Consider the following 16,628-nt stretch of genomic DNA (forward strand, 5'->3'; position numbering starts at 1 on the left):
AAGTTTAAATTTCACATCACTTGGTATGTTGGGCCATCGGCCCTTCAAAAATTGAATTTTGAATTTTGAATTTCGAAAGATTGGGTCATCGACCCGAAAAGATTCCACTACTTGGATCATCTATCCATAATTCGCAAAAAGTTTTTGGAATTTTTAAATTTTTGAAATCGAACCTTGATGGGTGAGCATGAAATACGACTCAGACACTCCGTATGACCCGTAAACAATGTGGGCGTAGCCCGCTACCGTAAAACAAAAAAAAGAAAATAAAACCGTAAGTGTGCACGAGTTTAAATTCAATTATTGACTTATTGGGGGTAGAAATGTAAATTGGCCATTCTGGCGCCAAAAGATGGCAAATGGGAATCACAAGGTCGTCGGACTTGGGACGGAGATATCGTATGGCAAGGTCGTGCTCCCGAGGGCACATGGTAATCAAAATTACTTGGCATTGACAAGGTGGATTAAACTCACGGAACAACAACGTTGGCTTCGCCCAGACACTAAACACAGGTTGATTTTATTAGAATAGTTAGACATCACACATGACTTTTGTTGGGAACATTCTGTCACTCTTCTCCTCGCCTCCTTTCTTTTCAGCGAGTTTCATCATTTCTTGCCACCGCCTTCTTTCTTTTCAGCGGGCTTTTACTATTTTTTCTTCCACGCCTTCTTTCTTTTTTTGGGTTTTTCATATTTTCCTGTTCCCAACACAAACCTACATCTATATGACTTGGCATCTTTGCCTAAACCGTTCGATAAAGCTCATTCTGAGACTTGATACTATTCATCTGAACCTATATCCTTATCCTAGCTTACATCGAGTACTAAGACCAACTCAAACAAAGGTGGCTTCATTTGGACTTGGTTAAGACCCGTAAGAAACCGACAAGATGACAACTTGGATGATGGGTAGATTGAATCCCTTATTCTGAAGGACTGCCTACGTATTCGCGTGGAGCGAAATCAAATCCGACGTAGTTCGATCTTGGTGCATAAACATGGCATTTTGATTGTGTGTACACACTCGAAGGTTTCACCTTAGGTATCATGTCATATCCCATTATAGCCTGTAAAGTACCGTTAAATCCCGTGTTTGGGGTTAGGTGTAAAAGGCTTGAATCTTTTGGGATGTGGAGCTTGGTAATAACAAGTTGGAATGGTTAACCATCATTCTGAAGGTTTGTTTTGTGGTGCTATGGCTGCTGATGTGGTTGGAATGGGTGTCTCGGGTTTGATGAACCACGAGTGCAAATGGGTTGAAAAATGATGTGGGTTCAAATTTCCATGTCTGGACCCTAAAGGCTGGGTGTAACAACACAAGCGGAATAATTCTCAAAATTCCCGACTATCCCTTTGTAACTGTCTCAGGAAGGACGTAGAGGATAAAGAGGTTACTACTTAAGCTTTTGGGCTTTGCCCATTGAACCTCAACTATGGGTACTTGACTTGAATTCTGGCTTACGTAACTTCGACATTCAACCAAAAAGCATTCCGCAATAACTGCAACATCTTTTTTCTTTTTCTTTCATCTCTTTTTCATTTTTCATTTTTCATTTTTCATTTTTCATTTTTTTTCATTTTTCCAATTTTTCTCTTTTTCTCATTTTTTCATTCTTTTTCATCTCTTTTTTTTTCCTCTCTTTGAAAATGATCTTCTATTCATTCTCTTAGTCATAAATGGATACACCTTGAAAACTGGGCTTCGCCAACTAAATTGGGTTAGAACTAACAATTCCTTGTTAAAATGGGTTGGTCTCTTCTCTCTTCGAGATGGGATGATTTTATGGGGAAAAGGCTTGCCTTCCGTCATCGATAGGGGAAACAATGAGCTAGTCCGGGTTTGTCATAGAATCATTTAAAAGCTTGTCACAAACATTGGTTCAGATGGAGGTTTTCTACCACCAGACATGGAATAGATAAAGGAATCAAACACGGGATCCTAGTGTACCTTACATTTTGAAACGGGACATATTTCTATCCCAGGGATGCCCTTGAGCGTGTTGTGCGTTTTATCATGTTTCGGAATGATTGAGGATTGGAAACAAGACATATTTGGAAACGAAACTGCAACTTTTTTATTGGAATGAGAAATTCTTAACAGACTCGAAGAAACGATTCCTAGGACACATCCTAGGTCATCGCGGAACAAACGACTCAACTTCTGGAAAAGAAAGTCCTAGACTCGACTCGACTAAGAAAAGAAAACAGATCCCGACTCATAATTTTTCAAATCTGGTCTTGAGCTTTCCTTTGCTCCGCTGTCAGCTTAGATGCTCGGTTCTAGTCCTTGATCCCTTTGATGGTTTGCCTCCATCCTGAGGTAGTCCTCTGAGGATCTACGCCAGTGATGAAGGTTGGTGAATCGAATTGTCCTTTATTAACTTCGTTAACGAGAGGAGTACATTCTAGAGCAAGACTCCCGACTTGAATTTCATTCTTCGGGTTTGGCAAGAATTCAGAGCAATCCACAAATATTTTCCCGATAAACACCCCTTTCAAGTGACATGGGCGGATAAGATGGGAATAATCGACATTGTCTTCAACAGAAACAAAGTTAGAGTGATCGCCAAATGGATTGGTGATGTTATTAGGTTTAACAGCTGGGATCGGGAGCGTTCCGTTCTCAATCATGTCTTGAATTTCGTGCTTCAGTCGATAGCACCTTTCAGTATCATGGCCTTTCCCTTGATGAAAGGCACAGTAGGGATTTGGTTTATACCATTTACCTTGTTGATCAGCAGGAGGGTCCGGAGTTGGACCAATAGGCTTCAGCTTTCCTTGGGCTATGAGCCTTTGGAGAGCATATGTATAAGTGCATCCGATATCGGTGAATGCCCTAGGTGTTTGGCGCTGCGACTTCTTCGATTGCCCTTCTAAGAGATTGATGGCTTCATCCAAATGGGTCGTTGCTGGGGCCTTGCCCTTAGACGATGAGGCCCCTTGGTACCCTTTCGGCCTTTCAGCCTCTGCCCTTATGACATCATCTTCTACCTTTATCCCGATTCTTATCAATTCTTTGAAAGAGCCAAAATTCTGGTATTTCAGAGCATTGCGGTAAATAGGTCGTAGATTCTTTACGAACTTATCTACCATTTCAACTTCATCAGGCTTCTTGGCTAATTTCACGCTTTCAGCGCGCCATCTTGCAAGGAATTCAGTAAATCCTTCTTTGTCTTTCTGTGTCATCACCTCTAATGTTCTTATGTTGGTTTGAATCTCGCCATTATCAGCATAGTGCTTGCAGAACTCCACCGTAATATCTTCGAAAGTGGGGAAGTTCTTAAGGTCAAGATTGTAGAACCACGCCTTCGGGTGTTCATCCAGAGATTGGGCAAAAATTTCAGAGAGCATGTCAGCAGGTACTCCCTTCAGTGCTAAGTACCCCTTATAGGCTTTAACATGGTGGACTGGATCTTCTGTGCCCTTAAACTTTGGGATATCAGTGAGTACCATGTTTGTGGGCAACTTATCCTGAACTGGGGCATAGGCCCTAGCATTTTCGTAGTGGATGTTCTTCCCCTGGGAGAGCTTTAGACGGTCTTCAATGAATTTGAACCGTTTCTCCAGATCAGTCAGAGGTGAGGTAGATGAAGAGGAATCTTCACCCAGCTTAGATTAGATTGCATCCATTCTGGTCATCATGAGGTTCACGGCCTCAGTGAGTTTGTTAACAGCATCTTCCATTGCTTGACGTCGGGTTTTTGGCGGCCTTTCTACAAGAAAACCCCGAACTGAGTCAATATTCAAAGTAAGAGCCCCTGCACACTTAAGGACACGACACCAACTTGACTCAAGTCAAGACTCGACTTAAGACTGACTAACCAAAGGGTTCGACTCACGGTTGGATTCAGATCTCGATTCATTTTAGACTCGACAAAACGACATGACTCAAGCTGTCATAGCTCGATTCTAAACTGGACTCGGTGTGACTAAACCCGTGATTATACTAACATAGCCCATAGGTTTAAGTGAAACGCCCTAAATGGCCTAGCTTGGACGTTTCTGTGGACTATCCTAGACCAATTGGTCGACCCACAGGACTCGAAGCCCAAGAGGTGAGCTTGGGTGACCCAACAAGGTCGTGTTCTAGACTCTCGGGGCAAAACCCGCCTAGCCTAACACAACCAGGACCCGGACACGACTCGACGCATTTCATGCTTGGTTAAGGTTCGAGAGGCATTTTGGATTGAATTTGGAAAAAATGAATAATTGATTTTAAAATGAGATTTGAAATGGGCAGCATGCCGGCTATAAAAGCTTATTTTGGCCGAAAATTCTAGTCCTGTTTGGGCAGCATTCCGCGTTTTGAAAATCATGCTAATTTTGAAAGTAAGTTGTTCAAAAGTTCGGTTTTGAAATGGACATGGAAAATTTGAAAAGACTCGGGAAAAACACCTTGCACATTGTCATTCTCATGTTATAAGGATGTATGCTCCTAGACATCTCTAAGTCTCGGCAAGTCTTCTAAAAGAAGGTCTATGCCCTCCATCCTTTTTGGGTCTTATAGAGCAAGGGCCTTTAGGTAGAGTACCTAGAAGAGCGTCCCCACCATCAAGAACCACGACGAGGAGGAGCGGAAGCAAGCAATGTGCAAGTTCCTGGTATAGTGGGACGTCGCCCCCCACGCATCACAAAGAAATGCTGGGACGGCTCGGGAAAGTCCTTAAGGGTTTATGCATGAATCGTAGAACTATGAGTAATGTTTTACTTTCCAATACTTTCTTTTCAAGTTTCACCTCGGAGGAAAAGACCCTAGAAACAAAGTGTAACTAGTCCTCTTTTCCCAATGAGTCGCCAAATCGTGGACAAGGCCCTCGGGAACTGCGTCCGCGGGATCCACACTAGGCATAATCGACTCGAGGTTCTTTCGAATCGAATTAAGACAAATTAGAGTCGCCACCAAGTTTTTGGGAACTTGGAACCGTTCAAGTCAACTTTACACCTTTCATCGAAAAGCATAAAGCCAAACGACTACGAGTGATTAAAGATAAAGACTTGTACCCTATATCACTCGATTTGAATGACTCTCGTAATCCAATGGTATTTAGACGGATCCGCAAACCATAGATCTTGAGTAAGGGGTGAGGGTACGTGTTAGGAAGCCCATAAGGACACCTAACCCCGCCCGTCGATAACGGCCTCTACTAAGTCAAGTATCGGATTTCAAACAAGGTCATAGCTACTACGATATATGATATGCAAACATCGTTTTCAAAACCCTAACATGTGAAGTTTCTATGTCGATTTAGATGCAACTAAACTAACTTTGTCAAAGTTGTAATTTAGCATGTGGGTTGATTGGTCTAACAACATATAAACGAGACAAATAAGGCTTAAGGGGAATGGGGGAGCCGTTGGGATCTACCCGATTACAACCCAGGCATTTCATGCCGACACAACGATAAATTAAAGATACAACTCGATCTAAAATACAACGCTATACACAAAACCGTACATGACACATTACACGGCCATTCGGCCTAGGAAAACGTGCACAAAGGGGTGGCCCACGGCTTACATGACTCACGGCCTTGGGTCACTCCTCGTAATGTGTGCTTTCACTTAATCTTATCAATTTAGACATAGGGCTACGCACCAAAGCATGCATTAGCATAAATCGGGCCATGTTGCTTTAAACAACATGCGATTTACTACGCTCTTACATGCATTGGGGCACAACCATCTAACCAAACAAGACTAAGGTTTTGAAAGAGGTTTTGACTCGATAAAAGAAAGCTAATTTGAAAAATACAACTCGATGAACAAACGATAAATTACAAGCGACAAAACAATAAAGAACAAACGATGTAAAACAAACGAAACAAGAAAGACCAAAGGACACGGCCAAGCCTCAGGGCCTAAAGCCACGTCCAACCCTAGGTCCTAGGTCAGGTTCATTAGTTAGATCAATTGATTGCGAAACAAGTTCGAAAGCGGGCTAGAAAACAAGTTAGAAACGACGTTGATCGATCGAAAAGATGTCTTGCAAACGCGTATTCTACACGGCCTAAAGGGGTCAAATTAGGTCAAGTTCGCTAATTAATTTAACTCATCGAGTGTTAATAAGATGGTGCTAATCACGCACTCTTATACTAGCGAGAAATTAAGTGAAAGAGAGAGATGCATTCAATTAAGTTACAGAATTGTTAGTTGATTTTTAAAGCTATGTCGATGTACCCTAACGTGTCTAATTAGGTTATTAAACTGATCTAATGTCATCTAAACGAGTTATATGTTAACAATCAGAGGTCATACTAACATGTGAATGGTCCTAGGGTGGGTCGAATTACACGAAACAAAAGAGGGGTCAAAAGCGAAGAGCGAAGTTAGAATTCGTTTTATTAATGCCCTACCTTGAACACGAGGATATGTAAATGAGACGGGGGTTACGACCGACTGATGTAGCGGTTTCTTTCCCATCTCAAGTCAACGCGGGTGTTCATGGTGGTACTTTAACTCATACTCGGACTAAACTAGTTTCATAGTTAATGATAACAATCGATAAACAAAAACGATAAACAAACAAAAACGAACTATAAGAAAACAAACATAAAAAACGAAATAAAAGGGAGAAAGAGGAGGATTTGATGCACCCTCAACCTACATGTATCGTTGACACCGTCTTGGGTCATAATCGATGGTAGATTTTATCTCGAGAGGCCGTCGTCGACGAAGAAACAAAGCAAACAACACGTTTTTTGCAAATCTGGACAGCAACTTTCAAACTGCGATTTCTCTCTCGTTTCACGGTGAAAATTCGATTTAAAAGATGTTTTGAAAACTAGAAAGAGAGGAGAACAGAGATCTTAAAACAACCCCTGCTCGTTTTGAGTTATTGGGCACGAAAAACGAGCACAAACAGAACTGGACAGACAGGAAAAGCCGCGAAAATAGAGTGTATAACACTCTGTTTTTCGAGGGAATTCGTGTACTCTCAAGGGCAATTTGGCTCGTAAATCTTTGTCTAATGTGTAGATGGATGTTTTATGGTTAATTTGGAACAAGAAACTCGAATTTTGATGGAGGTTTGAAGGGAGAACGAAGGGTTTCAAAGAGGACACACAAACTGATTCTCAGTTTGTAAGTCGGTTTTGTCGAGGGTTTTTGAGAGGCAATTAGGGTTTGTTTCTGGAGTTTAAAGCTTGTAAGTGACGGTAGTATGTATGAAGAACTTAGAGGAATAAATGTATGGTGAAGGGGGGGTATTTATAAGGAGTTAAGGTAGGGTTTTAGAGGGGAGAGGCAGACGGGCTCCTTTGCGCATAGCTGCTGTCCAGCAGCTTTTGTGAGGGTTTGAGAGGCTTTGTGAGGGGTTTTCTTGGTGGTTAAGCTAAGGTAATATGGGTAGGATACTAGGGTATGGGTTAGGGTTAATGGGCACGGGTTTTGGTGGTATTTGGAGCGGGTTTTGGGCTCGGGATTTGGCACGCAAAACAGGGGGGCTGCTCGTGTTTTATGCGGGCTGTTGGGGAGTGTTTGGGACGGGATTTGGGCCGTGGTTAAGGGGGTTCGAACTGGGGTTGGATGGGTAGAGGCTTAGGTTGGTTAGTGTACTCGAGATTCGTGCCAACTCGTAAAGAAAACGGGCTCAAAAACCGAGCTATAATCGAGCTCCAAAACGCGTGTTTAAAACGAGTTTTTTTCGATTTTTAATTTGATTTTTCAAATCAATTAACACATTAAAATAAATGATTTTTCAAATCAAATACACTCATAAAATGATTTTTCAAATCAATTATTTATTTTATTTTCAATAAAATAAACTTGAGAAAATAAATTCAAAAATAAAATAAATTGAATTCACCTAAAAAAAAAAGCTTTAATTTAAATATCATTTAAATTAAAATACTCCGTCGACAACGCTCATTCTACATCGTAAAACGAACCCAAATAATGACAATGACAACTAAAGAATACATGTGTCCTATCATCATCGGGTGTTGATACCGTCGTTTAGTACCAAAATTAAATTTATAATTCCAAACTAAAACTATAGCTAGTGATAGTAAGGGTCGAACCACAGAGAGACAAGGTTGATTTTGTTTGCTATTTTTCAGTCTAAAAAGGTAACAATTAATTGGGAGTTGAAATTGATTGACTAACAGGCTAATTGATAAAATGAAGATTCTTAACAAGATGAAAAGAGGATCGGGAATTTCGGTTCACCATGGCACAAGACAAGTCAGTCAAGCAGCAGAGATCTTATAATACGGTCTCAGGGAGAATAAGCTAGTCTTTCGATCAAAGCTCAAATAACCTCACGGTCTAATAATTCCCTAGAATTTATCAAAGTTTTCACTCAAGAGAAATTCTAAATCTAGCGATAAATCAAATTACCAATCTTTCGACCTAGCAAAGAAATCCATCAAAAGATGACAAGACCAATACGGAAGAACTCATGCTACACAACTATCCTAATTTAATACCATGGCTCACCTTATTCCCAATCAAAAGAATTACCTATGCATAATCATGACTACACTAATTGCGAAATTAATAAATAAAGACAAATTCAACATGATTGATTCTAACTAGAACAAAAGAGAGAAATTTAATTACTGAAATTAATTGAAGAAAACAAGAATTAAATTAACAAGGAAGAATAAGAAGGAAGAAAAATTGCATTAAAGGCTTACTAATTGAAAAATCAAGAACCAAGCATTCGAATCAAGGTCTCCGTCTTAAGCTAGATCTGAAAACTAAGTTTTTCCAGAATGAAATTACATAACCTAAAAGTTGCCGCGTTCAACTGATAAAAAGATACCGAAAGTTAATTACAAGTTGGGCTTTTAAAAGTCTAACACGGAAAATTAAACATCACTCGAAACCGTCGATCGATCGTCCGCACAATGATCGACGGACATGCGGAACAAGAACTCTGCTGAGCTCTTGTGGTCGATCGACCGAAAGGCTTAGTCGATCGACTGATTGTGCTGTGCAGTGGCTCCTTGATGCTTCCAAAATGAGTCTTCACTCCTTGCACGCATCTCAAGGTGAGTGAATGAGCTCTCCTTTCTCTCGGCTTCCCTGAACTTGCTTCCGGAGGACGAACTTGGCTTGATTTAGCCTACTTCCACGCATTCCTACAATAAATCATAGAAAATGCAAAGTGAACCGTTTCGGGAGGAATAGTAGCCTTAAGCTACCAATTATGCATGAAAATACGTGCCAAAACCGCAGATAAAGTGTATAGAATATGCACGTATCAAATCTCCCCAAACCAAACCTTGCTTGTCCCCAAGCAAGCACTATGACCCGTATAAAAACCTAAATGGAAAGGAGTACATTTCAGAGCTAACCACAAGTCAATGCCAAACCATTTAATGCCCAAAATCAACTACTGCGAAGCTTAAATCAAGCGAACAAATTTATGCATATCATAGAATTAGATCGGGCATTCGACCTTGCAAGACTCACACAATCGGACTCTCCTAGGATCGCTCTTCTCTCAAAGAAAGCAAATGGTAAGATGATATGTAAAAGAGAGGGAAGAAAAAATACAGTCTCTCACCTAGACTGCGACCGACAATACATGTATGCTTGACTAGCATGAGTAATGATTCTATTCACCGTACATACGCATAACCACCGTCAAGGACTATCACATGCCGAATTATTGCAAAGTTTGGATATGTGAGGCTAAGTGGGAAAGAAGGGGCAAAACTAATATGGAAAGGTGAAGGTAAGAGCCAAGCTAGTACCTACTGAACCATTAGAGACCGAATCCCTTCCTCCAACTCGACTAAAACAAACAACCATGCCTTTATTGACTAGGCAACACACCAATCCAAACGGACGCCTCTAAAACAAAAAGTAAGCACATGAGGCGTGTTTTTATTTCAGCTAAGACTCATTTTTTCCATCTTTTTTTTTTTCATTTTTCTAATCCTGTTTCTTTCTCTTCCTTTTCATTCTTCTTTTTTTTTTTCAAAAACTGAACTGGTGGTCGATCGACCACCGATGGCTGTCGATCGACCACTCTGTACATTTCAGACCATTCTGCCCAGGTAACAGCCTCCTTTTCTTTTCATTTTTTTCTGAATTTTTCTTCTTTCTTCCTTTTTTCAGGCTGAAGTAAATCCGTCACTTCTCAAAAATACCCGCTCCAACATTACAAAAGCGAACCAAAACAGCTTAAATCAACGAATTCCTCTACTACTTCCTAGCTTGGCACAATAGTAGGCTAATTATGGGATGTAGTTGAGGGCAACTGGCAATTTTGGCTTATAGTGGAGTTAGTGGGGTAAAATGAGAAAGGGGATGATGCAATAATTCTCCAAACATGCAATACCGACCACAAACCAATGCGTATAGGCAATAAGAAATCAAAACTCATACACGTGCAAAACATGAAATGAAGGGAGTAACTACTCTCAATCCTAAATTAACCGGTCATAAATGTCACCAGTTATAGGCTCTATATCTCAGAAGGTATAAGTAGTTTGCCAAAAGTAATGAGTCAAGTCTAATCGCCCGAAGTAGATTCCACAACAAAATTTGAGATATCGCTTTTAATTCTTGTTAAGCAGCTATGAAAGGGCAAGGAATGGCATATTTGACTAATAGAGCAGAATCATCATTAAAAACTCCAATCCGACTCAACTATATGCAAAAGTAAACGTGATATTTTTGGTTTTTTATGCATTTTTTTTTTTTTTTTTTTTGAATGGTGAAAACGAAAATAAAAACAAATGCAACACTAAACATGTGACTGAAATGCAACAAAAAACAAATGCAGATGCAAAACAAAAGGCATATGCAAATACCCTCCCCAAACCAAAACGCACAATGTCCCCATTGTGCTCAACAACAAATCACCAGCAGAAAAATGGGAGAATAAAAGCACAAAAAGTAAAAGGAAGCGAAAAGAGAAAGGAAAGCAACTCACAAAATACGACCTCCCCAAACCAGCCAAAAACGGGGAGGTCACCAGCATCTAATCTCCACCCTCGTAGTCAGAGTCCCCGTCCTCGTCAGACCCCGACTCACTCTCCTCCTCCTCAGCAGCAGGAGTAGCTCTCCTTTCTTCGGTCGATCGACTGAACCTTCTAGTCGATCGACCGTTTGAACTGGCAGTTGGAATTAAATTCGTCAAAATTCATTTTGCCATCAAAACTTCCTGTCTTTTTCTCGCAAAAATCCAGTGAACCACTTACGCACTTTGCATAAAATAAATTCCTGCAGAAATCATCAAAGGCGTACAATTTTCCCAAACCAAGAAATTGCAAATGCATGAAACGAAAGGAAACAAAACAAGAAAAACTTAAAATGTAATTTGAATGAAATAACAAAATTGAAATCCTAAGTTACAAAACAACTACAACCTGGGTTGCCTCCCAGTTAGCGCTGGTTTAAGAGGTCCCGCACGACCTTGTTACCTCACTTCTCATCATCTGATAGCGGATCGAAGTATAAAACCTCGACCTTCCCAACATATGCATCTGATCCATGGTAGTGCTTCACATATTGGCCATTTACCTTGAACCTTTCTCCAGCTGAGGTCTCCAATTCAACAGATCCGAACTTTGTGACAGCTGTGACCGTATAGGGGCCGGTCCACCTGGATTTCAGCTTACCAGGAAATAGACGGATACGAGCGTTAAAAAGAAGTACCTTATCGCCAATATTGAACTCGCGCTTGATGATTCTCTTGTCGTGCCAGCGCTTTGATTTTTCCTTGTAGATCCTTGCATTGTCATAGGCCAGCAGCCTAAATTCCTCTAGCTCATTCAGCTGTGTCATGCGTTTCTCACGAGAGAGGTTAGGATCCAAATTCAAATCACAAATAGCCCACCAAGACTTACGCTCTAACTCAACAGGTAAATGACATGTCTTACCATAAATCAATCGGTACGGTGACATCCCGATTGGCGTTTTAAACGCAGTTCTATAAGCCCATAAGACATCAGCTAATTTGAGACTCCAGTCTTTCCGTGATTTAGAAACAACTTTAGCTAAGACTTCTTTCAATTCTCTGTTAGAAACCTCAACTCGACCACTAGTTTGGGGATGATACCCCAAACCTCTACGATGTTGGACACCGAATTTAGTCAATAAAGTACTAAGTTGTTTCTCTTTAAAATGCATTCCCCCATCGCTAATGACAACCCGAGGGACACCAAAACGAGGGAAAATAATCTTTTTAAACAATTTAATCACGGCCTTTGCATCGCAATGGGGAGTAGCAATAGCTTCTACCCACTTGGATACATAATCTACAAACTACGAGGATATATTTATTACCTTGATCGCTCGGAAAAGGTCCTTGATAATCGATGCCCCGGACATCGAAAATCTCGACCTCAAGAATGCCTACCCGTGGCATCTCATGTCTCTTGGAAATATTCCCCGATCTTTGACAAGCATCGCATTCAAAGAACAAAATGCGACAACTGCATGCAAAGTTGGCCAATAGAAACCAGATTGAGTATTTTAGCTACGGTCCTGGACGGACCGTGATGACCACCATAAGCGGAAGAGTGGCAAGCCTCTAGGATATCCTTCACCTCCCACTGAGGTACGCATCTCCGGATGAGACCGTCGGCACATTCCTTGAAAACATAAGGATCATCCCAAAAATACTGTCTAGCATCATAGGCAAACCGCTTCTTCTCACGCCATGAAAGCTCGGGTGGTATCCTACTGTCACAAAGCAAAGTTAGCAAAATCAAGAAACCAAGGGGGTGGATAAGACCTGAAGTAGTAATAGCTAAAAGACTCTCATCGGAAAAGAATCATTAATAGGCAAAGAATCCTCCCTTTCGTCATTTGCAGACGAGATAAGTGGTCAGCTACCACATTCTCTGCTCCTTTCTTATCTTTGATCTCCAAATCAAACTCCTGTAAAAGGAGTATCCACCTCAAAAGCCTTGGCTTTGCATCTTTCTTAATAAAGAGAGTCTTCAACGCTGCATGGTCAGTGTAAACAATAACTTTGGAACCTAACAAATAAGACCGAAATTTGTCTAAAGCAAAAACAACAAACTAGAAACTCTTTCTCGGTGGTAAAATAGTTGACTTGAGCCTCATCCAGAGTTCGGCTCGCATAGTATATGGCATTCAAAGCTTTATTCTTTCATTTGTCCCAGGATCGCACCGATAGCATAATCGCCGGCATCACACATGATCTCAAATGGGAGGTCCCAATCAGTAATTTGAATGATTGGCGCAGTAAACTAGGGCCTCCTTTAACTCGTTAAAAGCGACATGGCACTCATCAAGTAAATTCAAAGACAAAGATCCTTAAGAAGCAATTGTGTAAGTGGTTTAGCAATTTTTGAAAAATCCTTAATGAAACGCCGGTAGAAACCAGCGTGACCTAGGAAACTCCTCACTCCTTTAACATTCACGGGAGGAGGTAATTGCTCAATCACCTGCACCTTTGCTTTGTCAACATGTATACCTTTATCAGAAATCAGATGCCCTAACACAACTCCTTCATTGACCATAAACTGACACTTTTCCCAGTTTAAAACAAGATTAACATCTATACAACGCTGCATGACTTTATCAAGATTATCTAAACAACGATCAAAGTCACTGCCATAAACTGAGAAATCATCCATGAATACTTCCATAATATTCTCTATATAATCAGAAAAAATCCCCATCATGCACCTCTGAAAGGTAGCAGGGGCATTACACAATCCGAAAGGCATTCTACGATAAGCAAAAACACCCTGTGGACAGGTAAAAGTAGTCTTCTCGATCGTCCAGGATGAATAGGGATCTGAAAGAACCCTAAATATCCGTCTAGAAAACAGAAAAATTTGTTAGAAGCAAGTCTTTCAGTCATTTGGTCAACAAAAGGGAGGGGGAAATGGTCTTTCTTAGTGGCGGCATTTAACTGTCTATAATCAATGCACATCCGCCACCCTGTCACTACTCGAGTTGGTATTAATTCATTTTTATCATTTTTAACCACGGTAGTCCCTCCTTTCTTCGGGACTACCCGAATCGGGCTAACCCACTTGGAGTTGCCTCATTGTATAAATAATACCCGCATCAAGTAGTTTCATCACCTCGGCCATAACAACTTCCTGCATCTTTGGGTTCAACTTGCGTTGACCCTGTCTATAAGGCTTGTGGCCTTCTTCCAACTCTATCCTGTGCATACAAACATCGTGGTGATGCCCTTAATGTCATCCAAAGAGTAACCCAAAGCCTTCCTGTTTTTCTTAAGTACACACATCAAAGGGCACGGTGGTCATCGTTAAGCTTAGAGCTAACAATAGCTGGGTACTGCTCCGTATCATCTAGAAAAACATACTTAAGATTAGGGGAAGTGGCTTACGCCGGCACCTTTACCTCTACAAAGATAGACAGAATCGGCTTCAATGGTGTAGCAAGTGTTCACCAAGTTATCGTTGGCCAGGCTCAAAAGCATCTCATCTTCTTCCTCATTGAGCTCGTAGCTCTCCATTGAGGCAACCAAAGCATCTGGCTCCTCAGCATTCTCCATTGTATTACCTGCACACTCATCTGAACGAGGTAGATCAGCTAAGGGATCCTTGGCTAAGGATTCCCTCCAATTACAAGTAACAATCCTGTCAACAACATCAATAGAATAACACGTATCCTCATCAGCAAGTTCAGTTGCCTTGTGAGCAAGACTGAACTCAATGGTGTCATCCCCTACCTCTAAGGTGATGGTTCCGCGTTTGACATCTATCACAGCCCCGGCTGTATGTAAGAATGGTCTGCCTAAAATGATAGGTATCTGACTATCCTCTGCAATGTCCAAAACAACGAAATCGACAGGAATAAAAAAACTTACCCACTCGAACGGGTACATCCTCTAGGACACCTATAGGTCTCTGAGTCGATCTATTTGCCATTTGAACGGTAATATCGGTCACCTTAAGTCTACCAATGTTTAACCTTTCGCAAACAGAATACGGCATGACACTAACGCTGGCCCCTAAGTCACAAAGGGCCTTTCCAATTACGTGGTTACCTATAGTGCAAGGAATTGAAAAACTACCCAGGTCCTTTAATTTAGGTGGCACATTAACTTGTGAAAGAACATTACATTCCTCCACAAACGCAACATTACCCTCATCACGAAAATTTCTCTTACGATTCAAAATATCTTTCATAAATTTAGCGTAAGAGGGTACCTGGGTAATTAAATCGTGAAAAGGAACCGTTACCTCGAGATTCTGGACCATCTCCGTAAACTTACCGAACTTACGCTCCACTTGGTAGCCTTCAAACGTTCCGGATACGGGATCGCAACACCGGCCGTAGGATCGGTAACCTTCGCTTCCGTAGGTTTAAAACCCCGTCAAACCATCAATGAGTGATGAATCATGCAAACTAGTTGACGGATTTGCATCCTGCTCTGGAGATCCAGTCGATCGACTGGTATGGGTGGTCGATCGACCATGTAAGCTGGGCGTGAACAGTTCCTGCTCAGAATTATCGTCATCAGGTGTCTCAGTCGATCGACTGAGTATGTTGGTCGATCGACTTGAGGTGTTGGGTGTGAATAGTTTCGACGTAAACTATTTTGTCTCGATTCTCGATCGATCGATCGAAGACAGTCGATCGACTCACCATGGCATTCGTGCTCGTTTTTGCATCAGAATTCAGACGAGCTTCTTCATCATTTTCTGAGTCTTCCTTTGGCTTGTCGGGACTTTCATAAGAAAGGCCACTTCTGAGATTTATGGCATTGATCGTCTCCACCGGCCCTTCACATTTAATTGACGAATTAGCGGCTTGCTTAGCCTCCATATTCTCCAATTGTTTCACAAAGTTCTGTGATGACTCAATCCCGGCTGCTTCCATATTCGCCACTTGAACCAAAAGGAGTTGGACCATCTCCCTTAACTTCTCGATCTCATCTGAGTTTTGAATAGGAACTTCGACTTTCCTTTTTGAGGCTTCAAAAGTCTCGAGTTTCTCGAGACGGGTAGATATGGAAGTTATAAGTGACACAACAGCAGTCATGTCTTCACTTTGCTTTCGTGACTTACCACGTGAACTTCCAAACTCAGCTTTATGGACTGCCATCTCCTCAATGGTGTTCCAACCTTTACTTTGACCGGTATTATTTTGGAACCTACCATTAGCAGCTGCATCCAAAATAACTTTGTAATCATCATATAAAGCATTGTAAAATAGATTGCAAAGATACCATTGTTGGAAACCATGATGCGGGACGGCTCTGACCAAACTTTTGAAACGTCCCCATGCTTCACAAAAATCTTCGTCGGCTCCTTGCTGAAAACTCGTGATTTTACTCTTCAAGGCATCAGTCTTCGAAGGCGGGAAGTACTTCTTGTAGAAGGCTAGTGCTAAAGATGTCCAATCAGTGACTCCAGCTGCTACTCTATCGAGGTAGCGATACCAATCTCGCGCCGAATCCTTCAAGGAGTATAAGAACATGAACCCCTTTACTTCATCTTGAGTCACCCCCTCCGGTATAGGTATTGAACAGCAATAGTCCGTGAAAATTTCCATATGTTTTTGGGGGTCTTCATCTCGGTAGACCGCTGAATCGATTCCGTTCCACTAAATCAATGTAAGAGGAACGAAACTCGAATTTACCGGTAGAAGGGTAGGTAATGTTGCCCCTTTGGAAGGTGGTGCTCCTTTGGTGAAAGTTATCATATATCGTA

At 41.3% G+C, this 16,628-nt stretch overlaps 1 non-coding gene across 1 annotated transcript; it reads left to right on the forward strand.

Annotated features, from left to right (window-relative positions):
- The first annotated feature begins 16,153 nt into the window (after window positions 1-16,153).
- Window positions 16,154-16,262, forward strand: LOC141593296 (small nucleolar RNA R71). Its single transcript, XR_012521391.1, has one exon. It is a non-coding gene; the product is annotated as a small nucleolar RNA R71 (small nucleolar RNA).
- The last annotated feature ends 366 nt before the right edge of the window (window positions 16,263-16,628 follow it).

The sequence above is a fragment of the Silene latifolia genome, chromosome 7 (genome assembly GCF_048544455.1).
Source record: "Silene latifolia isolate original U9 population chromosome 7, ASM4854445v1, whole genome shotgun sequence".
Taxonomy (NCBI): domain Eukaryota; kingdom Viridiplantae; phylum Streptophyta; class Magnoliopsida; order Caryophyllales; family Caryophyllaceae; genus Silene; species Silene latifolia.